This window comes from Bos mutus, chromosome 2, assembly GCF_027580195.1.
Source record: "Bos mutus isolate GX-2022 chromosome 2, NWIPB_WYAK_1.1, whole genome shotgun sequence".
In the NCBI taxonomy this organism is placed as follows: Eukaryota; Metazoa; Chordata; class Mammalia; order Artiodactyla; family Bovidae; genus Bos; species Bos mutus.
This window is the reverse complement of record NC_091618.1, coordinates 131136086-131150876: the sequence shown is the minus strand read 5'-3', so window position 1 is coordinate 131150876 and position 14791 is coordinate 131136086. Positions and strand designations below refer to the sequence as shown.

The window sequence follows — 14791 nt, the reverse complement described above, 5'->3', positions numbered from 1 at the left end:
TGAAAACAGAATATACCTTCTTCTCAAGTTCACATGGACCATTCACCAAGATAGAACACCTTCTGGGTCATAAACACTCCTGAGCAAAATTTTAAAATAAAACCCATACAATGTCTGCTCTTAGACCACAAAGAAAATAAACTATAAATCAAAATAGCTGGAAAATCCCCCAATATTTTGAGATTAAGAAACATAAATAATACAAGTCAAAGTCTCAAGAAAAATTCTTAAAGTGTTTTCAATTAAATGAAAATGAAGATACAACTTATTAAAAGTTGTGGAATGCAGTGAGAACTTGCTTAGAAGGAAACTTATACTGCTGAAAGACTATATTAAAAAAGATGAGCATCCAAACCAAGATGGCAGAGTAAACTCACCTCCCCCCACGAACACACCAAAAATACTTCTATGTGTGGAAAAATTCTCACAGAAAACTAACTGGAGACTAACAGGAAGACTCCTGTATGACCAAGACTCTAAAAAAGATATACACAGAATTGGGTAGGAAGATAAGAGAAGTGATCAGGTTGGAATCTGTGCCCCTAGAAGGGGACTCAGAGGAAGAGAGGTTGCATAGGCAGAGACCCTCCCTGGAAAGGAAGCAGTTTGAGCCACTCATTGGGTTCCCCAGCCCTGGGTATGACACAGGGAAGATGAGCCCCCTTGGCTTGCTGGCGGCTCAGTGGGACTAACAGGAGGGCTGTGGGAAGAGTGGACTCTGCTTGTGAAGAGCACATTAACATTTGCCTGCTCCCAAAGCGGACGGGAGAGGGCAGACTGAGATCACGCAGTCAGCTGACGTGTTTCCCAGCACCACTCCAGAGCACGCCCTGGCCTGAGCAGAGTGAATGCTCCAGCCCTGCTCCCCTCATGTCACAGCTCCACACAGGAGGGAGGGCTGCCATAACCAGGGCAAAGGCTTGGCCGTGAGACTCTGGCAGCTCCAATGCTACGCAGCTTCCTAGCAGGGAGGGGGCCGTCCTCACTGGTGATTGCACAGGTGTTACGTGAGAGCCGGTCCAGGGCTCTGACTGCGGCCGTATCACCATACTCTCTGCCCAACCTTTGTTGAATGCCCACACCTGCTCTTGCTCCAGGGCTGTTCCCTTCTGGGGCTGAAGGTGCTCGTGCTGGGAAAGGGAAAACACACACGGTGAAAGGGGACTCAGCCAGATCACACCTGCCACACGGGGCTTCTGTTCCAGCAACTCGTTACCTAACCTCACCCTCAATAAGGCAGTATTAGCCACTGAGCAAAGGGGAAGACCCACTTCGCACCTGACTCTAGCCCTATCCGATCTTTCTCCAGTCGCGCCTAGCACCAAGGTGATAGCTGCCGGCACACCCTGAGGAAAAATGCCACTTGTGCTCATATCAAATCCAAATCTCACAGCAAAGCCACTGGGCGTAGGCAAAGTGTGCAGGGACACTCTCCCATAAGAACACCACTTCAAGACCACCGTGTGTAACAATTTCACCTAAATTCATAGAGACAGAGAAAGATAATTAAAATGAGAAGAGAGAGGAATTTGTCTTTATTGCAAGGGCAAAAGGAAACCCCTAAAAAAATACAACTAATGAAAGAGAAATAAATAATTTACTAGATAAAGAACTCAAAGCATTGGTAATAAGACTCCTAAGTGAATTAGGGAAAAGAATAGATGAACACAGGGAGAATTTTAACAAAGAACTAGGAAATATAAAAAGGAACCAGTCAGAGCTGAAGAATACAATAACTCAAATGAAAAGCACACAGGAAGGAATGAACAACAGACTAGATATAGAAAATGCGTAAGTGATGTGGAAGGTAGAATGATGAAAATCACCCATAAAAACAGTGAAAAGAAAAACGAATTGAAAAAACTGAAACAGAGTAAGCGATCTTTGGGATAACATCAAGCATACCAATATCAACATCATAGGGGTCCCAGAAGACAAGATAGAGAAGAAAGTAAAAAAAAAAAAAAAGCATTTAATAAAATTATGACTGAAAACTTCCCAAGCCTGAAGCAGTAAACAGATATCCAGGTACAGGAAGCATAGAGTCCCAAACAAGATAAACAGAACAAACCCACACCAAGATTTAGCATAACTGAAATGGCAAAAGTTAAAGAAAAAGAGAGAATTCTAGAGACACAGGAGAAAAAACAAAGAGTTATATACAAGGGAAACCCCATAAAACTATCAACTGATTTTTCTGCAGAAGCTTTACGGGCCAAAAAGAAATGACATGATATATTTAAAATGTTGAAAGGGGAAAAAACCATGAAATCAAGATACTGTATCCACCAAGATTATAATCTATGATTTAAAATTGAAGGAGAGGTAAAGAACCTTTCAGATAAGAAAAAACTAAAACAAGTTCATCAATACTAAACTAACCCGAAAAGAAATGTTAAAGAGTCTTTTCAAAGAAACGGAAAAAGTTATAAGAAAAAGTAAGTACCTATAAGAAAGGAAAAAATCCCACTAGTAAAGACAGATATATAGTAGAGGTTGAGTATCAACCATTTAAATAAGTTATTATGAAGATTAAAAGACAAAAAAAGGATAAAACTAAGTATAACTACAATAATCAGTGAAGGTATAAACATGAAGATGTGAAATATGACACCAAAAACACAAAATGGGTTGGGGGGGGAATTTTTAAGCATAGATCTTTTACCGTAAGGCAGTCAAAATGTTGGAGAAGGCAATGGTACTCTTGCCTGGAAAATCCCATGGACAGAGGAGGCTGGTAGGCTGCAGTCCATGGGGTCGCTAAGAGTTGGATACAACTGAGCCACTTCACTTTCACTTTTCACTTTCACTTTTCACTTTCATGCATTGGAGAAGGCAATGGCAACCCACTCCAGTGTTCTTGCCTGGAGAATCCCAGGGACGGGGAGGCCTGATAGGCTGCCGTCTATGGGGTCGCACAGAGTCGGACACGACTGAAGTGACTTAGCAGCAGCAGTCAAAATGTAAAAACTTCCAGTTATAAGATAAATAACTCTGTACAGCATGGTAACTACAGTCAACAACCCTATATTGTATATTTGAAAACCTCTTAGAGAGTTGATCTTAAACGTTCTTATCACAAGAAAAATCTTTTGTAACTATGTGAGTGATTGATGTTAATTAAACCTGTGGTAATCGTTTAAAAAAAAAAGAGTAGATCTTTTAGAATGTGTTTGAAATCAAAGGGCTACCTGTTTAAAACAGATACAGTTATAGGTCAACATGCATGAACCCTATGGTAACCACAAATCAAAAGCCTATCATAGATACTCAGAGGCAAGAAAGAAAGAACAGAAGCATACTACTAAATAACATCATCAAACTACAAGGGAAGAAACTAAAGGGGAAAAAAAGGAAGAAGATTAGGGAAAGACCACAAAATCAACTGGAAAATAAACAATAAAATGGCAATGCTCCAATCAAAAGGCATATGGTGGCTGATTGGGTTATAAACCAGACTCATCTATATGATATCTGCAAGAGGATCACTTCAGAGATAAACACATACAGAGACTGAAAGTGAGGGTAGGGGAAAAGACATTTGTGTAAATGTAAATAAAAGACAGTGGGACTAGCAATACTCATCTAAGAAGAAGGAGACTTAAAAAAAATGTCTGTAACAAATGACAAAGAAGATCATTATATAACGGTAAAGGGATAAATATAAGGAGAGGATATTACATCCATTAACATGCATGTACCCAATACAGAAGCACTTAGAAATGTAAAGCAAATATTAACAGACATAAAAAGAGAAATTGACAACGATACAATAATGGTTGTTGTTGTTCAATCACTCAGTAATGTCCGACTCTTTGCAACCCCATGGACTGCAGCATGCCAGGCTTCCCTGTCCTTCACAATCTCCCAGAGCTTCCTTAAACTCACGTCCATTGAGTTGGTGATGCCATCAAACCACCTCATTCTCTGTCATCCCCTTCTCCTCCTGCCTTCAATCTTGCCCAGCATCAGGGTCTGGCTCTAGGTTAGTAATCAAACCATCACGATTATCTGGGTCATGAAGATCTTTATTGTACAGCTCTTCTGTGTATTCTTGCCACCTCTTCTTTAATATCTTCTGCTTCTGTTAGGTCCCTACCATTTCTGCTCTTTATTGTGCCCATCTTTGCATGAAATGTTCCCTTGGTATCTCTAATTTTCTTGAATAGATCCCTGGTCTTTCCCATTCTATTGTTTTCCTCTATTTCTTTGCATTGATTGCTGAGGAAGGCTTTCTTATCTCTCCTTGCTATTGTTTGGAACTCTGCATTCAAATGAGTATATCTTTCCTTTTCTCCTCTGCCTTTTGCTTCTCTTCTATTCATAGCTATTTGTAAGGCCTTTCTGCATTTTGGAGAAGGGAATTTTGCCTTTCTGCATTTCTTTTCCTTGGGAATGGGCTTGATCCCTGCCTCTTGTAAAATGTCACAAACCTCTATCCATAGTTCTTCAGGCACTCTGTCCATCAGATTTTATCCCTTGAATCTATTTGTCACTTTCACTGTATAATCATAAGGGATTTGATTTAGGTCATATCTGAATGGTCTGGTGGTTTTCCCTACTTTCTTCAATTTGAGTCTGAATTTGGCAATAAGGAGTTCATGATCTGAGCCACAGTCAGCTCCTGGTCTTATTTTTTCTGACTGTATAGAACTTCTACATCTTTGGCTGCAAAGAATATAATCAGTCTGATTTTGGTATTGACCATCTGGTGATGTCCATGTGTAGAGTCTTCTCTTGTGTTGTTGGAAGAGGGTGTTTGCTATGACTAGTGCGTTCTCTAGGCAAAATTCTGTTAGCCTTTGCCCTAATTCATTCTGTATTCCAAGGCCAAATTTGCCTGTTACGCCAGGTATTTCTTGACTCCCTACTTTTGCATTCCAGTCCCCTATAATGAAAAGGACAGCTTTTGGGGGTGTTAGTTCTAGAAGGTCTTGTAGGTCCTCATAGAACTGTTCAACTTCAGCTTCTTCAGTATTACTGGTCAGGGCATAGACTTGAATTACTGTGATACTGAATGGTTTGCCTTGGAAATGAACAGAGATCATTCTGTCATTTTTGAGATTGCATCCAAGTACTGCATTTCAGACTCTTTTGTTGACTATGATGGCTATTCCATTTATTCTAAGGGATTCTTGCCCACAGTAGTAGATATAATGGTCATCTGAGTTAAATTCACTGATTCCAGTCCATTTTAGTTCCCTGATTCCTAAAATGTCGATGTTCACTCTTGCCATCTCCTGTTTGACCACATCCAATTTGCCTTGATTCACGGACCTAACATTCCAGGTTCCTATTGCTCTTTGCAGCGTCGGACTTTACTTCTATCTCCAGTCACATCCACAGCTGGGTGTTGTTTTGCTTTGGCTCTGTCTTTTCATTCTTTCTGGAGTTATTTCTCCATTCATCTCCAGTAGTATATTGGGCACCTACCAACCTGGGGAGTTCATCTTTCAGTGTCCTATCTTTTTGCCTTTTCGTACTGTTCATGGAGTTCTCAAGACAAGAACACTGAAGTGGTTTGCCATTCCCTTCTCCAGTGGACCACATTTTGTCAGACCTCTCCACCATGACCCGTCCAACTTGGGTGACCCTACATGGCATGGTTCATAGTTTCACTGAGTTAGACAAGGTTGTGGTCCATGTGATCAGATTGGTTAGTTTCCTGTGATTGTGGTTTTCAGTCTATCTGCCCTCTGATGGAGAAGGGTAAGAGGCTTATGGAAGCTTCCTGATGGGAGACACTGAGTCAAGTACTGTGTCTCTGTACTTGATCGGAAATGAGTTAGGAACACATATACATGCAGACATGTACTCACACACAGGCACACACATCTCACATGCAGCAGCTCTTTCTGTATCATCACTTACTTCTGCTTTTTGTGTCATTGTATGTGTTTCTCCCACATTTGTGAGATACTTAGGAGCAAAACCTTGCCTTACTCATTCCATAAAGAATTCACAAAATGTTTGCTGAATGATGGATGGATGGATGGGTAAATGTATGGATAAATGTGTGGGTGAGTGGATGGATGGATGAAGAGATGGATGGATGGGTGAATGGATGTATGGATAGATGTGTGAGTGGGTGGGTGCATGGATGGATAGATGAGTGGGTGGGTGGATGAATAGCTACCAGGAGGATGGAAGCAGCCTGGTACCCATCCCAGGAAGGCAGGTAAGGGGTTGCCTATGAGGTGAAGCCCAGGAGTATTTGCAAGTCCCTGCCCTTTTGAAGTGAGATGTTTCTTCTTAGCTCAGGCCCCCTTGTCCAGCTCTGAGGCTGGTCAGTATGAGAATGTGGGGATCAGTGTCCTGCACTGGACCCAGAGTCTGCCTAATCTTAAGAATCAGAATGGCATTGACTATAACTTGAGGGTAGAAGGACAAGCTGCTGGTTCCCAAAGACCTCCTCAGAGCTTTTGGAAGTCTAAAGCCACAGGACTCACATGCATTTCTGGGGCATCATTGAAGTGGATTGTGTGTAGCGGGAGTGGTAAGCAACACTAAAAGGTGCGTGGGAAGGTAGATCTGGGGAGAAAATCAAAGTGCTGCAGGGACCAAAAAGGACAAAGGGCTGTGTGCTAGGTGGTGTGGGCGGCACATTTCAGGAGATCAGGGTCTAAAAGGCAAAACCCAAATGGAGACTCTGGTCTATGAGCTGCCAGTCCAGAAGGAGCCCTCTCCTGGAAGACTAAAAAGCATTTCCCAAGGCAGGGATGTGAGCATTTTGGGGCAGAAAGGATTGGGTAACAGAAAGAGAACCTTGGAAGGTATGCTATGCCACCAGCTAACTGCCTATTCTCCACTCCTCCCCCCGCAACCCTGAGCCTAAGGTCCCTAGCCTGGAATCCATCACTCCAAGGAAAACAGAGCCTGCATGGGCTGGTGAAGGCAGACAGGGCCACTGCTCTGGAAGTCAGAACCATCCAGCAGGCGATAAGGAATCTGTGCTGGACCACCCAGTCAAGACGTCAGGAAAGTCAAATATTGGCAGTTTCATATGGTTCCATCTACATACATATTGATATATGACTATGTAATAGAAACAAGCTATATTTTATACAATTATGCCATTTTTGCAGTGGACTTCCCAGGTAGCTCAGTAGTAGAGTCCATCTGGCAATGCCAGAGATGCAGGCAGCTCGGGTTCAGCCCCCAGGTTGGGAAGATCCCCTGGAGGAGGAAATGGCACCCCACTCCAGTATTCTTGCCTGGAGGATCCCATGGACAGAGAGGACTGGTGGGCTACAGGCCATGGGGTCGCAAAGAGTCGGACACGGCTGAGCATAAGCACAAGACTGCCATTTTTGTTTTAAAATATAAGATATATTTGGGGGAGATACATCCTTTTTAAAGGTAATTACGGTAAGCCGTTGACAGTGGTTTTTCCTGGAAGGGGAATCGGGATAGGGAGCAGAGAGAGATGGGCTTTTCCATATCCAGAGATCGCTTTCCATTATTTATTTCACTGTTCACAGGATTGTCCACGGGCCTGAAATCAGCTCCACCCCTTTTCCACAGTGATGACTCCCTGCAAAGATCAGCCACCAAGCTCAGTGACAGAGGGGCATGGAGGAGCTGATGGCAGGATGCCAGGAATACCTGTGACTGGCCACCCAGGAGGTGTACGGAGGTGCCCCGACCTGGAGACACGATACTCCTGGGCCCTTTCTCTTCTGCTCAGGTGGCCCAGGGTGAGGATACAAAGTTTCAGTCCTCCTTCCCATCTTCCTCTAGTGGGCACAGGGGCTGGCCACCCCCACGGCCAAAGCCCCTGAAGTGTGAGACCATGCAAGAACTGGCTCCCCCAGAGCCTGGGTCCTGTTCCCTCCCAGGAAGTCAGAGATGGCAGGCTGACTCTGGTGAAGAGTCGCTCCCAGGGGAATCTCTCTTCCCAGCAGGGCTCTGCTCCCACTCTTGAGGGCCAACGCACTTGTGGGGAACTTGACAAGCCTGCCAGTCCTCTGCAAAGTCATGAGTAAGTGAATTAAACCACGTTTATCCCATCCCTTCTCACACCTGGGTTCAGGTGCTTTCTGGTTCCCTGCAGGTATAGGTGAAGTCCCTGCCTCTCCAGCCTCATCTCCAGCCCACTCTCCCAGATCTGGCTTAAGAGTCCCCTTGCAGATAGTTAAGGGCTTTCAGAAGGTCATGTACATACTGCTATATTTAAAATGGATAACCAACAAAAACCTATTGTATAGCACAAGGAACTCTGCTCCATGTGCCAGTTATGTGCCAGTCTGGATGGTAGGGAGGTTTGGGGGTGAATGGATACACGTATATGTATGACTGAGTCCCTTCACTGTTCCCCTGAAACTATCACACTATTGTTAATCAACTATACCCAAATACAAAATATTTTTGGTGTTAAAATAAAAATAATATTTTTTTTTTTTTAAAAAGAGTCCCCTTGCAGCCTCCCTGATGCTGTTCTCAGCCACCCTACCTATTATCTGTCGCTCTCTGGTCCCAGAAGACCCTGGCCAGCCCTCAGGAAGGGCATTCACCACCCTGAATTGAAACCCATCGTTTATACCTGTCCAGAGAACATTTCTTTTCTTGAGATTCACTTTGGCAAGGTGCTGTCAGCCTGCCTGGAGAGATCTTAGCAGGGATGGCTCTTGAGAAGCCCTCCTGAATTTACTTTTTTTTTGTCAATAGCATTTCCTTATTTGATATCCCCTTCCTGGTATCCCATCAGTGCTTCTTCTCAGAAATGGTCTTGTTCTTAACTTGAGGATGTTATTATTCTTGTCACTGCTTGTATTTTATTTTTGATCATCTGCCAGAAAGCCCAGAATACATTTGGTAGCTTTGTCTAGCAAATAGATGGGAACTTTGTATGAAACTTTTTCCAGCTGCATCACGTTTACCTTAATTTTCCTTCATCTTGGTTTCTCATTTCAATTTTGATTCCTCTGCATTACAGGTATCTCTGTAAGCTATCTCAAAAGGCTCTTGTTTACCTTTAGAATAAGGCAGGAGATGGATGAGAGAGAAGTTGACAGATACATCCACATGTACATGCCAGTACCTCACTGTGCCATGGCACCTCTCTGTACCCCCTCAACACTCCATCCCTGGCCCCCAAAACAGAGTAGGGGTGCATAATATACTTACTTAGAGTTTTGAAATAGTAGTTCATTAGTTTAATCTGTACAGTAATGCTGCAAGGTAAGTGATGTGGTTCCATCTGACAGTTGAAGAAACTGAGGCTTCAGGTACCACCCTTGGTAAGTGGCTGAGTCAGGATTTGAACCCACGCCTGTTGGGCTCTGTTTGTTTATTATACTTCACCTCTCTGCCAAGTCTGACATGCTCTGCTCTCTAGACCTGTGAGGCCCAATATGGTAGCCACCAGCCACATGTGGTGCAGTGGTAAAGAACCTGTCTGCCAGTGCAGGAGATGCAAGAGCCACGGGTTCTATCCCTAGGTTGAGAAGATCCCCTAGCATAGGAAATGGCAACCCACTCCAGTCTTCTTGCCTGGAGAATTGCATGGACAGAGAAGCCTGGCGGACACAGTGCATGGGGTTGCAAAGAGTCAGACACTTTGAGCACAGCACAGCACACAGCCACATATGGCCATGGAAATTTAAATTAGTCTTAGTTAAAATTAAAAATTCTTCAGGCCTGCTGGCTGCACTTTCAGGGCTCTGTAGCCCTGTATGGCCAGTGGCTACTGTATTAGTACAGAAAAGAGTGCCATTCTCAGCACGGAAAGAGCATTTCCTGCAGCCTCCTTACACCTGCACTAGGGTCCTGCCAGGAGCCAGCAGTGCCCAGGCTGGACTTGTACTTTCTTTCCTCTGCATCTTTAGGATGTTGTTTTCTTAGCCTGGGCATCCTAGCCCTCCACATCATCACCAAGCCATCCTTGTCTTTGCAGCCTGCTTCAATCCCTCCCCTTCCCCACCCGTCCTCGGCCCCAGACATCTCCACCTCTGACTTCCTGATGCCTGAGGTCTGTGCCCCCAGGTGGGTGACTTTTCTTTGGCACAGCCTCACCTCACTCACCCAACAGTGCAGAAAAGAGATACACGCTGCTTGATTAATTGAGGGGGAAGACAAGAGAGTATAACATGAAAATCGACTAGAAAACATGACTTTGTCCCAACCTCTATTTCTGCCACTCATGACTCCACTCCCCAATACAGCTCTCTGTCCAGGGCCTCTTCTCCTCCAGGCCATGGGTGGGTGCAGGGGCCTGAGAAACTGTGAGCAGTTCCAACCTGTGCCCTCACGGAGCTCATCTCCAGTGGCTTTGGGTGAAGGATTTTACCCTCCTTCATCCCAATGTCCTATGAAAAATTTCCTGTATTGTGAAAAATGTCCTGTAATTCCTGCTGTTCTTCCCTGGAGGGCTTGTCACAGGGACTGAGAATGCAGAAGCCAGGGCCTTCATATGACATGAAAAGCACTCAGTTATAAGAATGTAGCTGGGAAATTGGGAAATGTTCAACCCCGCTGTGTCACCCTTACATCGAGCTGTAACTTCCACCCCCACTGTAAGCCGTTTTGAAGTGGGGGTGCAGCAGGGCCCAAGACCCACACAGACAGCTCCCCTGGGAGAAGGCAGTGGGGCCAGCGTTCAGCTCCCAGTGGGTTCAGAGAGACAGGGGTGCCACTGAACTGAGTGGCTCTAAACAAAAGTTCCTTGGGGGCTTGTGCTCCAGGCCGATAGCTGCACACAGAGTTTTGGTTTTCTTCAAAATAAAACCCTAAATGGAGTTCAGGTTGGGACAACGTTTAAGTCCAGAGTTAAAGAGTGGAGACTGAGGGGAAGGCCTGGCTGTGGGGTTAGGAGGTTCAGGATGGGCCCCACCCCAGCCTGTGTCTGTGTCAGATTCCCTCCTGTGAGAAGTGAGGACGGTGCCCAGCACCCTGACAGCTCGAGGGAGAGCCGGGGAGTGTTCCTCCTCTCAGAACGCCGTCCCGCCACAGCCCAGCACCCCACCCAGGGGAGGCTTTGAGGCCTGGCAGGCAGGGTCCTGCCTCACTCTGGGGCCCAAGCTGTTCAGAGATGACGAACACACTTGTCCACAGTTGTCCAAGAAGGTAGGTGGTAACTCAGATCAGCCCAGACCTGGGCATCATGTCCCCCTTTGCTTCTTCCTGTGGGCACTTCATCTTTCATGGACCTCAGTGTCCTCGTCCATGAAACAGAGGCAATAACACCCCAAGTGCGGGGAAACGGCACATATGACACGGCTGACATTGCCTAGTACCCAGGCCTCGGGGCCGAGGCTTCACACCTCCTGAGGCCACCCGGAGGCCCCCCTTCTGGGGGAAGGCACCCCCACACTGCCACCCCCTCTACTCTTGCACCTGCCTTCCTGGAGCAGAGGCCCAGCACACCCCCTCCTCCTGCTTGGGCCCCAGCAGCCCTGCGGCTGCTGGGATGGCTCTCTGGGCTGGAGTTCCAGGCTCCTGAAAGGGCTCTCACGCTCCCTCCTCATCACCTTGTTCCCTGCAGTGCTTTCCCAAGGCTGTGACTCCCAACCCACCCCTGCCCGAAGACCCTCCTTCCACCCTCCCAGCTGGCAGAACACAGGTTCGGGGCAACCAGCCCACAGAGAAGGCCCAGGAAGTGCCCTTACCTTGTCAGGGTAGGGGTCTTGTTGCTTGCCTTCCCCTCCACCCAGGTTCTCTGAAATGAGCTGGGCAGAAGGCAGTGCCAGGACTCTGGGTGTGTTGGAGCGCACGAAAGAGTAGGAAGAGGAGGAAGGGCCCCAAGAGGAAATGGCCGAGTCCTCTGGGCCCACGTAATTTATGACAGGACTTTGTCCTTGAGCTCCAGGCACACCCACTCCCACAGGGCTCCTGCGGCCCCAGCTAGCAGAGCCTCAGAGCGGTCCAATCTTTAACCCTGGCCTCTTCGTCAGAGAGTCTCCGTGGGCCGTGAGAGCTTGATTCTGTGCACCTGTTGCTGCTGCTACTGCTAAGTCGCTTCAGTTGTGTCCGACTCTGTGCGACCCCATGGACTGCAGCCTACCAGGCTTCTCCGTCCATGGGATTCTCCAGGCAAGAACACTGGAGTGGGTTGCCATTTCCTTCTCCAACGCATGAAAGTGAAAAGTGAAAGTGAAGTCATTCAGTCGTGTCTGACTCCTAGCGACCCCATGGACTGCAGCCTACCAGGCTCCTCCATCCATGGGATTTTCCAGGCAACAGTACTGGAGTGGGCACTTACAGCCAGCCAAATCCCCTGGTGCCCATCCATCCAGGGAGCTGAGCATCTTTCCGGGGATCACGGGAACTCCAAGACTGCCTATGCAGGAGTTCTACTCCCAAACCCCCTGTCCTAGTTGAGAGCACCCACAGGAGAGGCCAGGGAGCCTTGCACCAGAGCTGAAGGCCACTGGGGCACCTAGATTCCCAATACGGTCTCTGGGAGCAGAGGGGGCTGACTTGGGCTGGGACTTGAATAAAGGGGGATTTTTGCGATGAGGCAAATACAGATCTTTCAGAAGTAAAGAGCATGCAGCAGTGCACCCTGGGAGAGGCCAGGTTGGAGGGGACAGGCAGTCCCTGGAAGCGATGGTGAGGTCTTTGAAGGTGGATGAAAAATGAGTCCACAGGAGATGCCTGCTGACTGCAACACTATCCCTGGGCAAGGAGAGGCCTCAGGGGTACTCCTCAGTGACCCAGCAGGAGCCCATCGGGTTCCCTCTCTTTCCCAGGACTTGGCAGGCAGAGGTGTGGGAACTAGCTGTCATATTTATTGGTTTATTTGGCTGCACTCAATCTTAATTGTGGCATGTGGGATCCTTAGTTACGGCATGTGGGATTTTTCACTGTGGCATGCTAACTCTCAGTTGTGGCATGTGGGATCTAGTTCCCTGACCAGGGATGGAATCCGGGACCCCTGCATTGGGAGCACAGAGTCTTAGCAACTGGACCACCAAGGAAGTCCCTGCTGCTGCTGCTGCTGCTGCTGCTAAGTCACTTCAGTCGTGTCCAACTCTGTGACCCCAGAGACGGCAGCCCACCAGGCTCCCCTGTCCCTGGGATTCTCCAGGCAAGAACACTGGAGTGGGTTGCCATTTCCTTCTCCAATGCATGAAAGTGAAAAGTGAAAGTGAAGTCCCTCAGTCGTTTCCGACTCTTAACGACCCCATGGTCTGCAGCCCACCAGGCTCCTCCATCCATGGGATTTTCCAGGCAAGAGTACCAGAGTGGGGTGCCATTGCCTTCTCCGAGGAAGTCCCTATCATCTTCTAAATAGGACTGAGGCCACAGCAGGGTGACAACCCTGACCTTGAGCCTCTTTGAGAGATGGGAACCAAATGCTGGTGGAAGGGAAAAGGATAAAGTTGAAGAGCCATGGGGGAGCAATCATGTGGCCCTGGAGAGAGACAGCGGCCACTGCTGTCTGAGCTTTCTGTGGGTCCTGCTGTGGGCTCTGCAGAAGCCCAGCTTCCTGCTGCTACACACTCCATTGTTGAGACAGCTTGAAGGCATTTCTGTTCCTTGCAATCAAGCAGCCCAGGACAAAGGTTCAGTCTCTCAATCGTGTCTGACTCTTTGCAGCCCCATAGGCTGAGGCCTGCCAGGCTTCCCTGTTCTCCACCATCTCCTAGAGCTTGCTCAAACTCATGTCCATTGAGTTGGTGATGCCAGAGGTAGGAACGTGAATTGGGAGGTGACTTAGAAAGGGCCATTAGGAGGAAGCATGTGCTCTGAGGCATCCAGTCAACTTCCCACCCACTCCCCAAAAGTGCTGTGCTCAGGTTCTGTCCGGCTCCAAATAGCTTCCTGGCCCCTAAAACCTCATCCAGTTTCTGGGTCAACACTTGCTTTGGGAGGGTTTCACATGGCAGTTGGCTGTTCTGGTTTAGAAAGGAAACATTTCACTCCCACAGAATGGGTGCTGCTAATTCTGGCAGCTCCTGGAAATGATAAGCCCCCTACTTTGGGACTCCTGAGACCAGACTGGGTCCTTTGTGGCTCTCATTCCACTGTCCTCTTCCAAAAAAAAAATAGTGGAACAGAATATTTGTGTAGAACAAAATGATTCATAAGACTTTTTTATTCCAGAGCCTGTCTTAAAATTTGATAGAAACACATTTTGGATACTTACAGACTTGTCTCCTGCTTTTTTTTTTTTTTTTTTTTTACTAGTTTGACATTAAATCATAAGTATTTTCTTACACTATAGCAGATATTAACCATGAGTCTTCAAGTCAGCATGGTCAAAGACAAATATCGTATGATACTTCTTATATGTGGAATCTAAAAAAATGGTACAAATGAACTTATTTACAAAACAGAAGTAGAGTCACAGATGTAGAAAGCAAACATACAGTTATTAAGGGACAAATGAAAGTCAAAGTGTTAGTCGCTCAATAGTCACTCTTTGTGACCCCACAGACTGTAGCCCGCCAGGCTCCTCTGTCCATGGGATTCTCCAGGCAAGAATACTGGAGTGGGTTGTCATTCCCTTCTCCAAAGGATCTTCCCAACCCAGGGATCAAACCCAGGTCTCCGGCATTTCAGGCAGATTGTTTACTGCCTGAGCCCCCAGGCGAAGAGAGGGGGCGTTAAGTTGGAAGATTGGAACTGACACACTCCATGGGTGCTAAGTTGCTTCAGTCATGTTCAACTCTTTTTGACCCTATGGTCTGTAGCATGCCAGGCTCCTCTGTCCATGGGATTTCCCAGGGAAAAATACCAGAGTAGGTGGCCATTTTTGTCTCCAGGGGAACTTCCCCACCCAGGGATCAAACTCACATCTCCTGCATTGGCAGGTGGATTCTTTACCACTGAGCCACCTGGGAAGCCC

General features: G+C 46.8%; 1 protein-coding gene across 1 annotated transcript in view; it reads right to left on the bottom strand.

Moving 5' to 3' along the window:
* The window catches only part of MYO7B (myosin VIIB), a 102782-nt gene extending 90726 nt beyond the window's left edge, over positions 1–12056 (bottom strand). The window contains 1 exon segment of the mRNA XM_070359826.1: positions 11607–12056. The gene's annotated coding sequence lies outside the window, so the exon portion shown is untranslated.
* Positions 12057–14791: the final 2735 nt, after the last annotated feature.